Raw genomic sequence first — 12,168 nt, 5'->3', positions numbered from 1 at the left:
AATTAGCCAAAGCAAGGATTCTGTCAGGCTGGATGGAAGTCCCTGTAGAGTATGGCAGCCCCACTCTTGAAACAGCCTTAAGGTGTTCAGCTGGAAGGCATAGCTCTCAGTTCTTGCTTCTCTTCAGTCTGGGGCTGGGTGTACAGCTCTAATAGTGAAGGTTAATTTTTTTCTTTTTTCCAGATACTGATGTAAATATAAATGATTTTGAAAGGTTAATTTTCTTCTGGGTTCTCTTCTGCTGGATAAAAGTGCTTTTCTTTTTTTTTTTTTATTTCCCCTTTCATCAGAGTACCTCTTGTGATACACTCCAAGGACTGGTTGTCTCTTTGGTGGTTTTGGAATAAATGCCTAACTGCCCTGACCCTGGCTAGGGCTTTCCAAGGCTGAGCAGTGCTGCAGACTATTTTTAGGGTTGTTATGTGCCTTCTCTTAAGTCTTGGATAGCAGTTAGTGAGCAAGTGATTAGCAAAGTACTTGGTGAGTGTTACTTTCCTTTGCCAAAATGAGCCTGCTTTGCCTTTGTGTAGCAATGTGGGTTGCTTCCTTTCCATCTACTGACTGCTTGCAAAGAAATAAAAACAGACAAGGAAATTGCAGATCTTGAGAGGAGAACAGAAGCTGAGTACTCAGCTATGTGTGAACTATCACAACTAGTCAGTGATGTGCTTTTAGGATTTGCTGCTGTTAACAAGTCCTCTCTCAAGCAATAGCAGGTGGTGGTCTTTGTCCCCAGAGCCCTGTGTGGGTAGGTGGGCTTCCCCTTTAGAAGTGCAGAAGATGGTGGTAGCCCCTGCCAAGAGAGCTGCCTGTATCAGTGATGCTGCTGTTAGGCTGTGTAAGTGGAAGATGTTCTTTGAAGAGATAAGCACATGTGGGAGAGAAGGGATCAGGCTTGTTTATTCACTGAAAACCCTTGACTCTCCTAAGTGGTTGGCTGGAGTGGCTTGTGGTGTCTTCTCCAGAACCCAGCGTGTCCAGAGCAAACCACTGAGCCATGCTGAAATCTTGCTTGGTCTCTTGACTTTAAGCTCTGGCTGACAACTAAATTCCATGGTCTGGAATTATTTAAATTTTTTTTTTTTTTACTGTAAATGCTATCAGCTTTGCTGTGGAGCTTGTAACTGCAGGGTAAAATACAAGTCCTGAAGTAAATAAAAGCTCAGTGAGCTTTGCTGGCAAACTGAACTGTCCAGGAGCTGTCAGATGTCTGCTTGTTCCAGACTAAAGCTGGTAAATGTTCCTGCTAACATAGTTGGAGGCTTGGCGTAGACTCCACAAGTAGAGTTAGCAGTAAACACACATAAGCAACACAGGTCTGCTAAGCACATAAGTTTTACAATTCCTGACTTCATGTTACAGAGTAAGATATACTCCTTAGTGTAATTACTAGCTTTTACTGCTAAAAATTAAGAAAATTTATTGTACTAATTTTACCCCTTCTTAATGTTCACACCTTATCTTTCACAGGTGAGTTGGAGACCCCATATTCACTGTATTTGTGTCTTCCACATGCTGTGGTATGCTCCTGAGCCACACACTGACGGAGTCGCTATGCCTGGTTAGCTCTTATGTCAAAGCTGGAAGCCAGTTAAAGTATCTGTCTTTTTGTTGTTGTAACTGGGAAAATCTTTTTTTAGAGAGCAAAAGTATGAACGTTCTGGGGTTAATGACCAACATGGAGCTAGTAGGGTGGTGTAGGTGGTTTCTGATCCCCACTGACCCTGTATTTAAGAGTGGTGACAGTAGTTTGTCTTAAGTTCATTGCATGAGGATATAATCTTTGTCTCAGATAAAATATGACTAATATCATTTCCCTCTGGCCTCAGGCCCTCAGTAACCACCCTGTTGTGGTATGCTACCAAAGTTAGAAGCCTTTCAGGTTGGGGTTTCATCCCAATGACACAAAGATTTCTTTTTTTTTTTTTTTTTTTCATAAACATACCAGAAATGCTGTTTGCAGCCGCATCCCCACCTGAGTATGGAGCACATGATTGCACTGTTATGCTCTGAGGATCAGGTGGTGTCTAAACATTTTGATTCTGATGCTCTAACAGCCCTGGATGCCCCAGGGTGAGCCAAGGAGGCTCTAGCCCTGTGCTGTGGCCGTGGGCTTCTAGTCACACGATATGGGAACACCTATACAGCCCCTCTCATCTTAGACTGACCTTCCTTGGAAGGACAGTGTTGGTTCTGTGACAGTGTGTGTCTCTCTAGATACAGACTGTACTTCTTGATAGCTTTTTAACTTACTAGAGGATTGGGGGCAGAGATAAACAACTGCAACAACCAAAGCTGGAGAAGGGGGGAATGCTTATAAACTTGGAATCCTAAACTCAGGTCTTAAATTGCAATGGGATCTGTTCCCAGTGAGTACTGTAGGGAAGGAGCTGTTTCTCTTGATGTGCAAATAGGCAGTGAGTGTGCATACTCCGCTGCTGTCCCGACATCTGTCTGTTTACCCTACTTTGTATTTCAAGTTCTGAGACAACAAGCTTTTATCTGCTCTGGTCTCTTCTTATGTCACTGTTTCCAAAATACAAGTGATAGATACAAATCTAGCAGTTAAAAGGCTGGGCCTGGCAGAGAATGAGGAAGTAAAAAGCATAAAGAAGTTAGTAAAAGCTGTTTGTGAGGCCCTGTTCAGCAAGACATTTGTGCCAGTGCTCCCTCTGGGATCAGATGTGTGCACGTACCGTGCTCTGCAGGTCCTACGCAAGCGAGTTTCTTGGGTCTGTTTTCTGTGGAGGGTGGGGGTAGACATGGTGGCTTTTCGAGTCTGCCTGAATGCAAATAAATATCTGAGAAGACTTAATACAGTGTCAGGTGTCTCCACAGAGGAAACTTGCATCTGACTTACGCCTAATAGTAAAAAGGGAGGAGTGAACTGCAGAGCTACCAGCTCGGTGAGCAGGTTAGCGTAGAGCCCTGAGAGCCGATCAGCAGAGCACTCTGTTACATCCCATGCTGTGCTTTCTTGCTCTAATAATGGCATTAGCACCAAAGCAACATGCAGTAAGACGGTAGAATTTCTTTCCTGAGCTATTCAGTGTACCACTTGTGTGTGCAGATGTTCCACTACTGTTTGCAGAGCGACAGGAGTCTTTGTCCAAAGCATTGGTGGGGGATTAATCGCTGCAGAGGTTTGGAAAGTTTCATTCTGTGCTCTAGCTGTCCAGGCTAACAGTCGACTTGATTTAACCTGTTAACATCCGAGAGCAAGGCAGAGTGTCTTCTCCACATGTGCAGAGCAGGCCTTTCTGTTTCTGGAATCTGCAGCACCATGAAAGGCTTGCAATGAAGAAAGCATGGCTCTGACTGTAAATAAATCCTTTCAGATTCCAGTTGCGCAACCAAAGGAATTCAGCAAATTCCTATTTTTCTAACCATGACATGCCTTCATTTTAACACTCTTCATATTGGCAAATCTCATCTTACACTGCCTTGAGAATAACGGACAAGAAGTTTTTATTCTGGCTTGCAAATAGCTACAGTTGTGCTTGTTACAGATGTCTCAGTGCTGTGGCTTTGACCATGCGGCTGCAGCGATCTGTACGCTGACTCCCCCTGCGCTGCCTTTGCATGTGTCCAACTGGTTTCTCAGGAGTGGTGAGTTGTTCCCCAACCTGTAGCTCTGGGTTTCTGTGGGGCGTTGACTCAACCCTTTGTCTACCTGGACCTATTTGCTCTTGCATTTGCTTCCTCACCTGGGGAAAAAAAAAAAAACACAAACCTGCATCCTGCAGTGCTCACTTACTCTGTTTGGTATCTGTGTCAATAAGTGGAAGAATCTGTCTTAACATTCCACCTCACCAAGTGTCTGGCTCTCACTGCTAGCCCATCGCTCTTTGTAATTTTATAACTGCCTAAGAAATTAAATCTGTGTTGTGATAAGTATTCTGTGTCCTCTTCCTTTTGTTTGCTGCTTGGAGATGGGGCCGGATAAGATCAGGGTGATGCTACGTGTATTCTGTGGCCCAAAACAAATCACCAGCAGTAATAAGCCCTCAGTCCTAGCTGTGCTTTGTAGCTGCTCTCGAAAGACACTGTCAGCTTGGGCTTTGCAGGGACTGGGAAAGGACAAGCTGTGTTTCTCCTGGCACATTTTGCTTGCAAATGTAATTTTCCTTCTTGTTCCTCCTTAAAGCTGCTCTTCTTGGGACTTGCATTCAGGTGTTTTTCTCCTGCTTCTCAGGTGAGTTTAGATAATTTCCTTAATTCTTTCTTTTATGGGTTGCTTCTGAAGCAGCACTTTCAAATACGCACCCTGCTCGCTGTGTGCTGTCACTCCAAGCTTGTTGCTTCTCGCCTTCAAGCCCAGGAGGAAGATCTGGAGTGAGCCCATGCGGATGGGCGAGGAGGCACCTCCTGCTTCTGTGTATATCCTTCCTTTCGCAAAGCCACGACAAATCTCTGATCGGGGTGGCCAAGAGAGGAGAAAAAGCCTTTCTGCTCGTGCTAGCAATGGCGGAGCATGCGATGAGGAGACTCTCCTTGTCCTCCTGCACGGCTGTTTCACAGCGAGGCCTCAGCTGTGAAGCTGCAGACGTCTCCTCTCCTGATCCAGCTCTGGAGGGCAACGCTGTCCTGTCGGTGCCGTCTGTGTGCCTCCATTTGCTTCAGGCAAAATCGGCTGTGTTAGCTCAGATGAGTGTTTCTAAACTGTTCATTCGGCTGCTGGTGACATCTCCTGTCTCCTGCCTGGAGCAAACTGAGGATCTGAGAGAAGCTGGATTCAGTAAGTGGCAGCAGCTTCCAGCCGCAGTGGCGATGCCAGCAACTCCTCTGTCCCCCACACGCGGACGGATGTGGTCATCTGATGTTTCGGGAGGTCCAGCTGCCCCTCTGCTCCTGCCCCAGGACAGCGAAGCAGAATATTCTCCAGTAAGCATGGGAAAGATTGTAACTAACGCGTTCAAACCCAGCCCTGAGCTAGGCAGACGTGGTTGTGTTCAGATCGACAGTCTCGCATCTGCCTGCTGTTACTGAGGCTGGCCCATTAAGCGTGAATTCCCAGGGAAGGGACTGAGAAATCTCATCTCCAATTATTTATCTTATTACAAGGGTAGACGTGGATTCGTGCCTGTGTTCCTTCCCAGCACGCTTCCCCTTGGTACTGAGTAGGCTTCTGGGTTTAACTGTGCTGCGGTGATCTACCAAGTGATCAGGCACTGAGTGAGATGAGACCCGTTGCTACACAGGGCTTGAGTTCAGGATGAAATAACACTGAGCAAGAGCACAGTTCTGGTGTTAACAGCCCAACTCCACAGGCTGTGGCTGCAGGGAGCAGAGGAAGGGAGAGGGGGACAGGGCAGAACGGCTCTGGAGGGCTCACACCAACCTTGGCCAGGTTTGCTGTGAGACTATTTTTTTAGAGCAAGCAGGTAGAAGGTGGATGCTGGGGGAGCAGCAGGCAGAGGCAAGCACCAGCACTGCTCTGACCCTGCCCTGTTGGGGAGCAGCGGGTCCCTCTGCAGCACTGCTCCTGGCTCACCCATCCCTGAGCACGCAGCACCTCTCACACAACCTGGCCCTGGACAAGTCTCAGCCAGGTGCTTGGCAGAGGCTTCTTCAGCTAATTAATGGTGCGATCTGAGCTAATGAGGGCTTTCTGCCCAACCCGCTGGAGTTGAGGAAATCTGATGCCTGCTGTTCCAGCACTTACTATGTTTTGGTTTGGGTTTTTTAGCGGTGAGTTTTATTAAGTTACAGGTTATAATAAAGGATTTGGAGGCTAGAGGAATTTGACAATATTTTGATATTCTGGATACTGGTTTGCATGGTCAAGGAAGGCCCTGGGAGAGAAAGAGACACTTGTGTTTGCACAGGTCCAGGTTGGGGGCTATGCTGGGAGGCACCGAGTGATGCAGGGGAGTGGACCTACTTTGTCCATGCAAATGGATCCACTTAATATTTTATCTGTGGAGAGCAATCAGAGCAACATCCCTGTGAAAGCCTGGGCCTTCAGCTTGTGGAGGTGAGGGCGCTGGTGGCTGCGGGGGCCAGGGGGACCCACGGGAGCTACACAGCTGCTGGGTGGAGGTGTGGGGCCCACAGAGTGTCCCTGCTCCCTTCCCAGCAGCATCCTAGCCTTCTGCCCCTGCAGCATCCATGTGATTTCCTCCCTGCCCTGACATCATCCCAGCCTTCTGCGCTAGAGCCTCCCTGCTCCTTCCCCTCAGCATCCCAGCTCCTTCCCTGATTCCCTCTCGGAGCATCCTTCTGCCCATTTCTGCAGCAGAGCTCTGCGGCACATTCAGTGTGTGCTCAGGGCACCTTCTCTGCACTGGTGCTTTGTAACTCGGAGCAGAACATGATAGGAAAAAATAAAAATAAAAGTGGTCTGTGTTTGCCCTCACCTATTGAGTGTAAGCTGCTCAGAGAGACCTGGGAAAGCTGCTGGGAAGACTCTGCCATGTTTTTTCTGAGCTAATTGCATGCAGCTTTTGAAATTGAGCCCAAAAACTTGAGCCCTGGCAGGAGGGGGAAAAGCTCTGGGCTTCACCTGGCCCCACACCCTCTCTGCTGTTGTCCGAGGCAAGTCAGGTTTGTAGGGAAATACAAACTGTCTGCCGTGACCCCTCCCTATGCACTGTTGGGGTACAGGGGTCTCTGCCAGGTGCCCTTTGGGGACCCCCCGGCCCTTCAGTGCCCCGCTCTTGCTCTGTATGGGCAGCAAGCACAGTGGAAATGCAGAGAGCATCTCTTCTCTCCTCACCCAAAAACAATTTTGAAAATGAAAGCAGGGAGGCAGAGCCTGGAGATGTTATCTCGCTCCTTTTTGAAACAGCCTTTCCTCTCTGCCAGGGTGAAAGGCAATTTGCATTTCAAGAGGTCAGGACTAGCTATTTCTTTTTACCACCTGAAATTAGTTATTAGAAGTCTATCTGGAAACAAAACAACGCACACACGGAAAGATGGCCTCTGCGGGCTCAAATTAACTGCTCCTGTCATCCCAGATTTCTCTGGCTGCTGCTGTAGGATGCTGATTCGAGGAGGTACGGGCACTGAACGGTGCAAAACCAAGAGCTTATCTGTAGGGCAGGAGCTGCTCTGGCCATGGGTGACCTGCTGGGATAAGGGGGAGCGGGGCCTTTCCTGGGAAGGGAGAGGCTTTGCACCCTGCTGCCATGCACAGGCTTGGCTCTAGAAAGGGTGCTGCGGCAAGGATAACTCAATAACCATCTCCCTGCAAACCCTGCCTCCCTGCTTGCTGCCAGCTCCCACCCTCGCCCAAGAGTGGGCCCTCAGCCTGGTCCTGGCAATTCAATTCTCCCTAATAAAAAGCCTCTGGCAGCCCTGAGCTTGGCCAGGGCTGGGGTTTGCTGGGCGCTGATCGCTTTGTTTTCTCAGCTGCTGCCTCTGCCCTCCCCAAGCTCACTGCTGCCACTTATTTATATTGGAGTTTGCATTAGCAGATGCACTCTGGGATATTCAATTACCTATAAAGAGCTGTAGCAACGCAAGCCTTTGCTGGAGCAATCAAGAGGGTTGGGTTTGGGGGTTTTTTTCTTGGGTTTGGATGTTGTGGGCTTTTTTTTAACTGGCTTTTAAAGGAGATGTGGGGATGGGTAAAGTGGTAACATTGAATAAAAAAAAAAAAAAAAGTGGAGTAAAGAGGGGGAGAAATAAATAAATAATCCTGTTTATGAAATGAAACAGCCGGGTAGAAAAATGATCTCCGGGAAGAAAGCAGCTCCCAAGGCTATTTTTAGCTCTTTTGTTTCTTCTTCTCCCCCTGCCACCCCAGTGCATGCTGTGGGTTTGGTTCATGTCAGTTCTGCTGTTCTCCCTCACCTCTTGAGTGCCAGGTGATGCCTTGTATTTGTTTAATGTTTTTTGCATCTTTATAGGGTGGAGGCAGGGGGAAGGGCAGCAGCAGGCAGGAGAGGAGAGGCCCTGCAGGCATCACCCTCAGCCCTGCCTGAGAAAACTGGGGGGCAAGGTGGCAGGGGGAGTGGTGAGGGGGTGGTGGGGGCCATGCCTCTGCTGCAAGACCTGTGTCAGCAGTGGGGTTACCCCAGAGCTGGACATGGGCCCCCAACTTTGCTCCTGAGCAGCTCCAGGGGCTGCTGTAGCCCCCCCCCCCCCCCCCCCCAGTCCCCTTTGCCCAGATGCTGGGTGGTTGCAGTTGCTGCGCTGGGCAGGAATCACGTTTGGTGTGTTTGCCTCCTTTGCGAGTCCCGTGCTCTGGCAGCAACAGGGCTGGAGGAGCCCTGGAGCTCCATCGGGTCCTCCTCCTCCCCCTGGGCACCACCACTCCCCATCCCCACCCCAGCAAAGCTTTCCTCCGCTGCCCTTAACGGCACTGCAGCCTTCCCCTGGCATCCCTCCCGGTGCCTGCATCCTCCCTCGGACCCAGCTCTCCCATCACATCCCTCCCGGGTGGTGCTGATGCTTTTGCCCTGCACCTCCTCTGCCCCCAGCCTCCCCCTGAGTGAACATCCGCGTGGGCTCCCATCCTGGTGCCTTTATGCAAGAAATACATAATTCTTTTATTATTCAATTAGGATTTTAACACACAATCAGGTGATTGCTTTAAGAGGATTTCCTATAAGGCAGGATTTGAATAACCAGGCTACGAGTAATATATTCCCTTAACTGGTTTATTCCTTTATCAGATTTTTTTTTTTTCCTAAGCACTTTAATGCATTTACTTTCCCATTGTCGACACTTTTCTCTGTGCTCTTCCTCCCTCCCCAAGCTTATGCAAATCCCCCATAAGGCGTTTAACGCGCCGTGTGTGTCAATAGTGCCCAAATCTTCACGACAGCATTAGGCTTCATGCATGCCCCGGCTGATTAAGAGGGGCGGTGGGGCCAGCGTGGCTGCCCAAGCCCCCTTTCAGCCCTCACCATGGGGCCAGGGAAGGGGCCCTCGGGCTGGGAGCTGCATTTTTCCAGAGAAAAGGCTGGAGCTGAAAGTAGCTCTTTTCTTTTGCAAGGCGAAACGTGAATAGGGAGCGCGGGGCTGACCTGTCTGCTGCTGTTTGCTGCCCTGTCGCTCAGCTTTTGGGGTGCTGACGGGGTGTGTGGAGGTGTTAAACTGGTGGGGGGAAATGTCTGTGGGTGCGATGTGAGTGGAGGAGGAAGAAGAGGGTGGCAAAATAACCCATGAGCCAACATCCACATTAATTTGCTTGCACATCGCCTGCCCGTGTGGCAGTGGGTGCACAGGGTGCTTTGCCCCTGGGTGCCCACCCGCTCCCGGGAGTCCTGTGGGAACAACTTTGCTCATTGCTGGCAGAAAAAGCAGATTTTTTTTCCATTAATTGTGCCACCGAGGCTCAGCCGGTGGCTCTGCCTGTTGCCGTGGTGCTGGGCGGTGCTGCCTGGCCTTTCTTGCACAGCTGGGTTGCTTTCTGAGGAGGTAGTGCCTTGCCGGCAGACCCAGCCTGCTGTCCTCTGGGTCTTGTTTTGGGGGGGGGGTTAACAGCCTTCACAGGCACGGGGGTCTAATGTACCTGCTGGGTGGGGGAGAAACCTTCAGCACTGTCTCTGGGGGATGCAGTTGCTCTGCTCTCCTTGGTGGAGCGTTCACTCTGAAACCTACAGACAACAGCTTGGACACTGGAAAAAGGGAAGCATGGGGGGGAGGGCAGCATGTGGTAGGACAATGGGATTAGCCAAAGGGGCTGTATCGACTGCAACTCGCCATTTCTCTATTGCCAGAGAGGCTCAGGCTTTGTGGCTGCTGGCAGGGCCCTTTGTGAACCCAACTTGATGGGGGGAAAACCCCATCCACGGGTGGTTGTCACCATTTTCTCCTTCCAGAGAAAATTCTCTTCTCTCAACCTGGGTCTTTAAATAGCCCGGTGAGTGGGAGAGAGCTGAACCCCGGCCGTTGTTTCCTCTATGCCCGCCGCTGATTGTCTCCTTTTTTTATCCCATCCTGCCACTCTGCCTGGGTGTGCAGCAATTATGCAAAGTTGCAATCAAGGAGCTGAATTAGCAGCTCATCTTGGATTAATTAGAGATGGATGCAAATCTCTTCCAACAAAGGGGGGGGGGTGTCAGAATGCAAAGGCCGTGGGTATCCTCTCAGGGTTTCTCCAGCTCTCCCAGGCTGGTTTGGCTGATTTGGAGGCGGGAGGGATGCACAGAGCAACCCCTAGCAGGAGAATCAGGGCATCCTCATGGAAGAATTTGGTCCTTGGCCTTGGGACAAGGGCTGGGTGCCCCAAAGCTGATGCTCAGCTCAGCCCCTGCATCTCTCTGGAGCATTTAAACCCAGTGCTTTGGGCTTAGAGCGACTCCCCCTCCCACCCCAGTCCTGTTGCAAAGCTTGGGGAAAAACCAGTTAATCCTCGCAGCTTCCCGTGCCGAGCTCCCACTGGTGCCCAGGATTTCTGTTCACCTGCAATCGGATTGCAACAAACCCCTCCAGCTGCATTGAACAAATGCCCTGGCTACTCCTCGCTTCACCCAGGCCCCGATAATCCCCCAAGTGTGACTCTGGCCAAGTGACAACATCCCTGTTTAATCCCCAGCGTCTCAGTGCAAAGCCAGAGCTGCGGCGGATGCTCCTAGTGCCGGCACAGCACGCTCGGCTGGCGCTGGGAGCGGACCCCGGGGAAGGACGCGAAGGCTGCGATGCTATTTAAAGGAGCTTTTCCAAGAGGGGATTGCAGGCTTGGGAATGGCTTCCCCTTCCCATGAAGCGGAAGAGATGGATGCACAGTGTTCCTGGGAGCACTGAGTGTGGGGTTGTGGGAAGGGAGGGGCTCAGATGTGCCTGGTCCCCCCAGCTCAGCAATCACAGGTACGGTGTCACCCAGCCCGGGTGGTGCAGAGGGGACATGGCATTGGCCATGGGACACCCATGGCTTGGTTAGGGAGCCCAGTTTTGCTGTTCCTTATCCAAGGGACAGCTCATGGCTGTGCCCACAGGGATGGGGACAGCAGGGACAGCCCCTTCCCGTGGTCCTCAAAGGTTTAAAGCCATGGCTTGAGGTTTTTGGCAGTGCAGTGGGGATGCAGATACCTGAAAGGTCTCTCCTTCTCACCTCCACAACAGCAATGATTAATAAAACCTGACTCCACTGGAGGGGCAAGAAAAAACTGCAATAGAGGGGATTTCTGGAGACTGTCCTAATCTGACATCTCTAAGCCAAATGAATCAGCAGCGTCTTATTCCACTCGGTGGGATTAATCAGTGTTCTACCAGGCTCCAGGAAAGCGAGGAGAAGCTCTGACTAGCAAGGAGCTGTGGCAAGGTGGCTGCAGGGTGTTAGGTGGTTCATGGAGCAGAGCAAATCCCTCCTCGTAATCTGGTGGACGCTGCTGGGATGCACCCGCTTGTGTCGGGAGCTGTGGGACAGTGGGAAGAGGCAAGAGAAGGCAAAAATACCTTCCAAAAGCTGTGGTGTGGGTGAGGGGTGTGCTGTGGTCCATGTTGTTGGATGTGAGGGTGCAGGGGGAGACCCCAGGATGGAGCTGGGGGGGGGGGGGGGGGGGGGGATGTCCCTCCTGCCGTGGGGACCAGGGTCGCTGGGTCAGCTTCGCCCCGTCGCACTCTGAGCATCATGCCTGGCAGGTTTTCCTGGCTGTTAAAGTGGGTCAAGCAGAAACCCAAGGAGCATCCAAGCTCACCAACCTTGAGCCAGCTACATCGAAGCTGAATTATTTAGGGCCAGCTTAAAAAATTGAAGAGCCCAGCAAAACTCAGGGAGAGCTCAGCTCACAGGACTGCCATCCCCCCCCATGCCCCCGTCTGGCAGAGACAGCTCAGTCTGCCCATGCTTGGGGGGAACCTTGGGCACTTTGGGAGGGGGGGACAGTGTTGTTTGTGTCTAACACTGCCCTTGGGAAGGGGGAAAACTGTGGGAAAGCACTCAGAGAAGTTCACCATGATGGCTTCATCTCCCTGTGCTCCCCCATAGCCCCCCAAGTTGTAGCTGTTTCTTTGGGTACTGCAGCGCCCACAGCATAAATAGCAGAAAGGGAACCCCCTTGTCCCCCAAAACGGGGATCATGAGATCGTGTGATTTTAGACAGGATGGTAAAGGTCAGGGGCTCCTTATTTGCCACAAGGTGTTTGGTCACAGCATCTCCCCACGGCTCGGAGAGCACCAAGTGCATTTGGGAGCTGAGATGCTCCCCTGAGCTCGGTCACTTTTAAAGGATCCCCCAGCTCCGTACCTGAGGCTTTGGGATGGGGAGAAATGGC

This window comes from Strix aluco, chromosome 15 (genome assembly GCF_031877795.1).
Source record: "Strix aluco isolate bStrAlu1 chromosome 15, bStrAlu1.hap1, whole genome shotgun sequence".
NCBI classification, from domain to species: domain Eukaryota; kingdom Metazoa; phylum Chordata; class Aves; order Strigiformes; family Strigidae; genus Strix; species Strix aluco.
Note: the sequence above shows the minus strand (reverse complement) of the source record.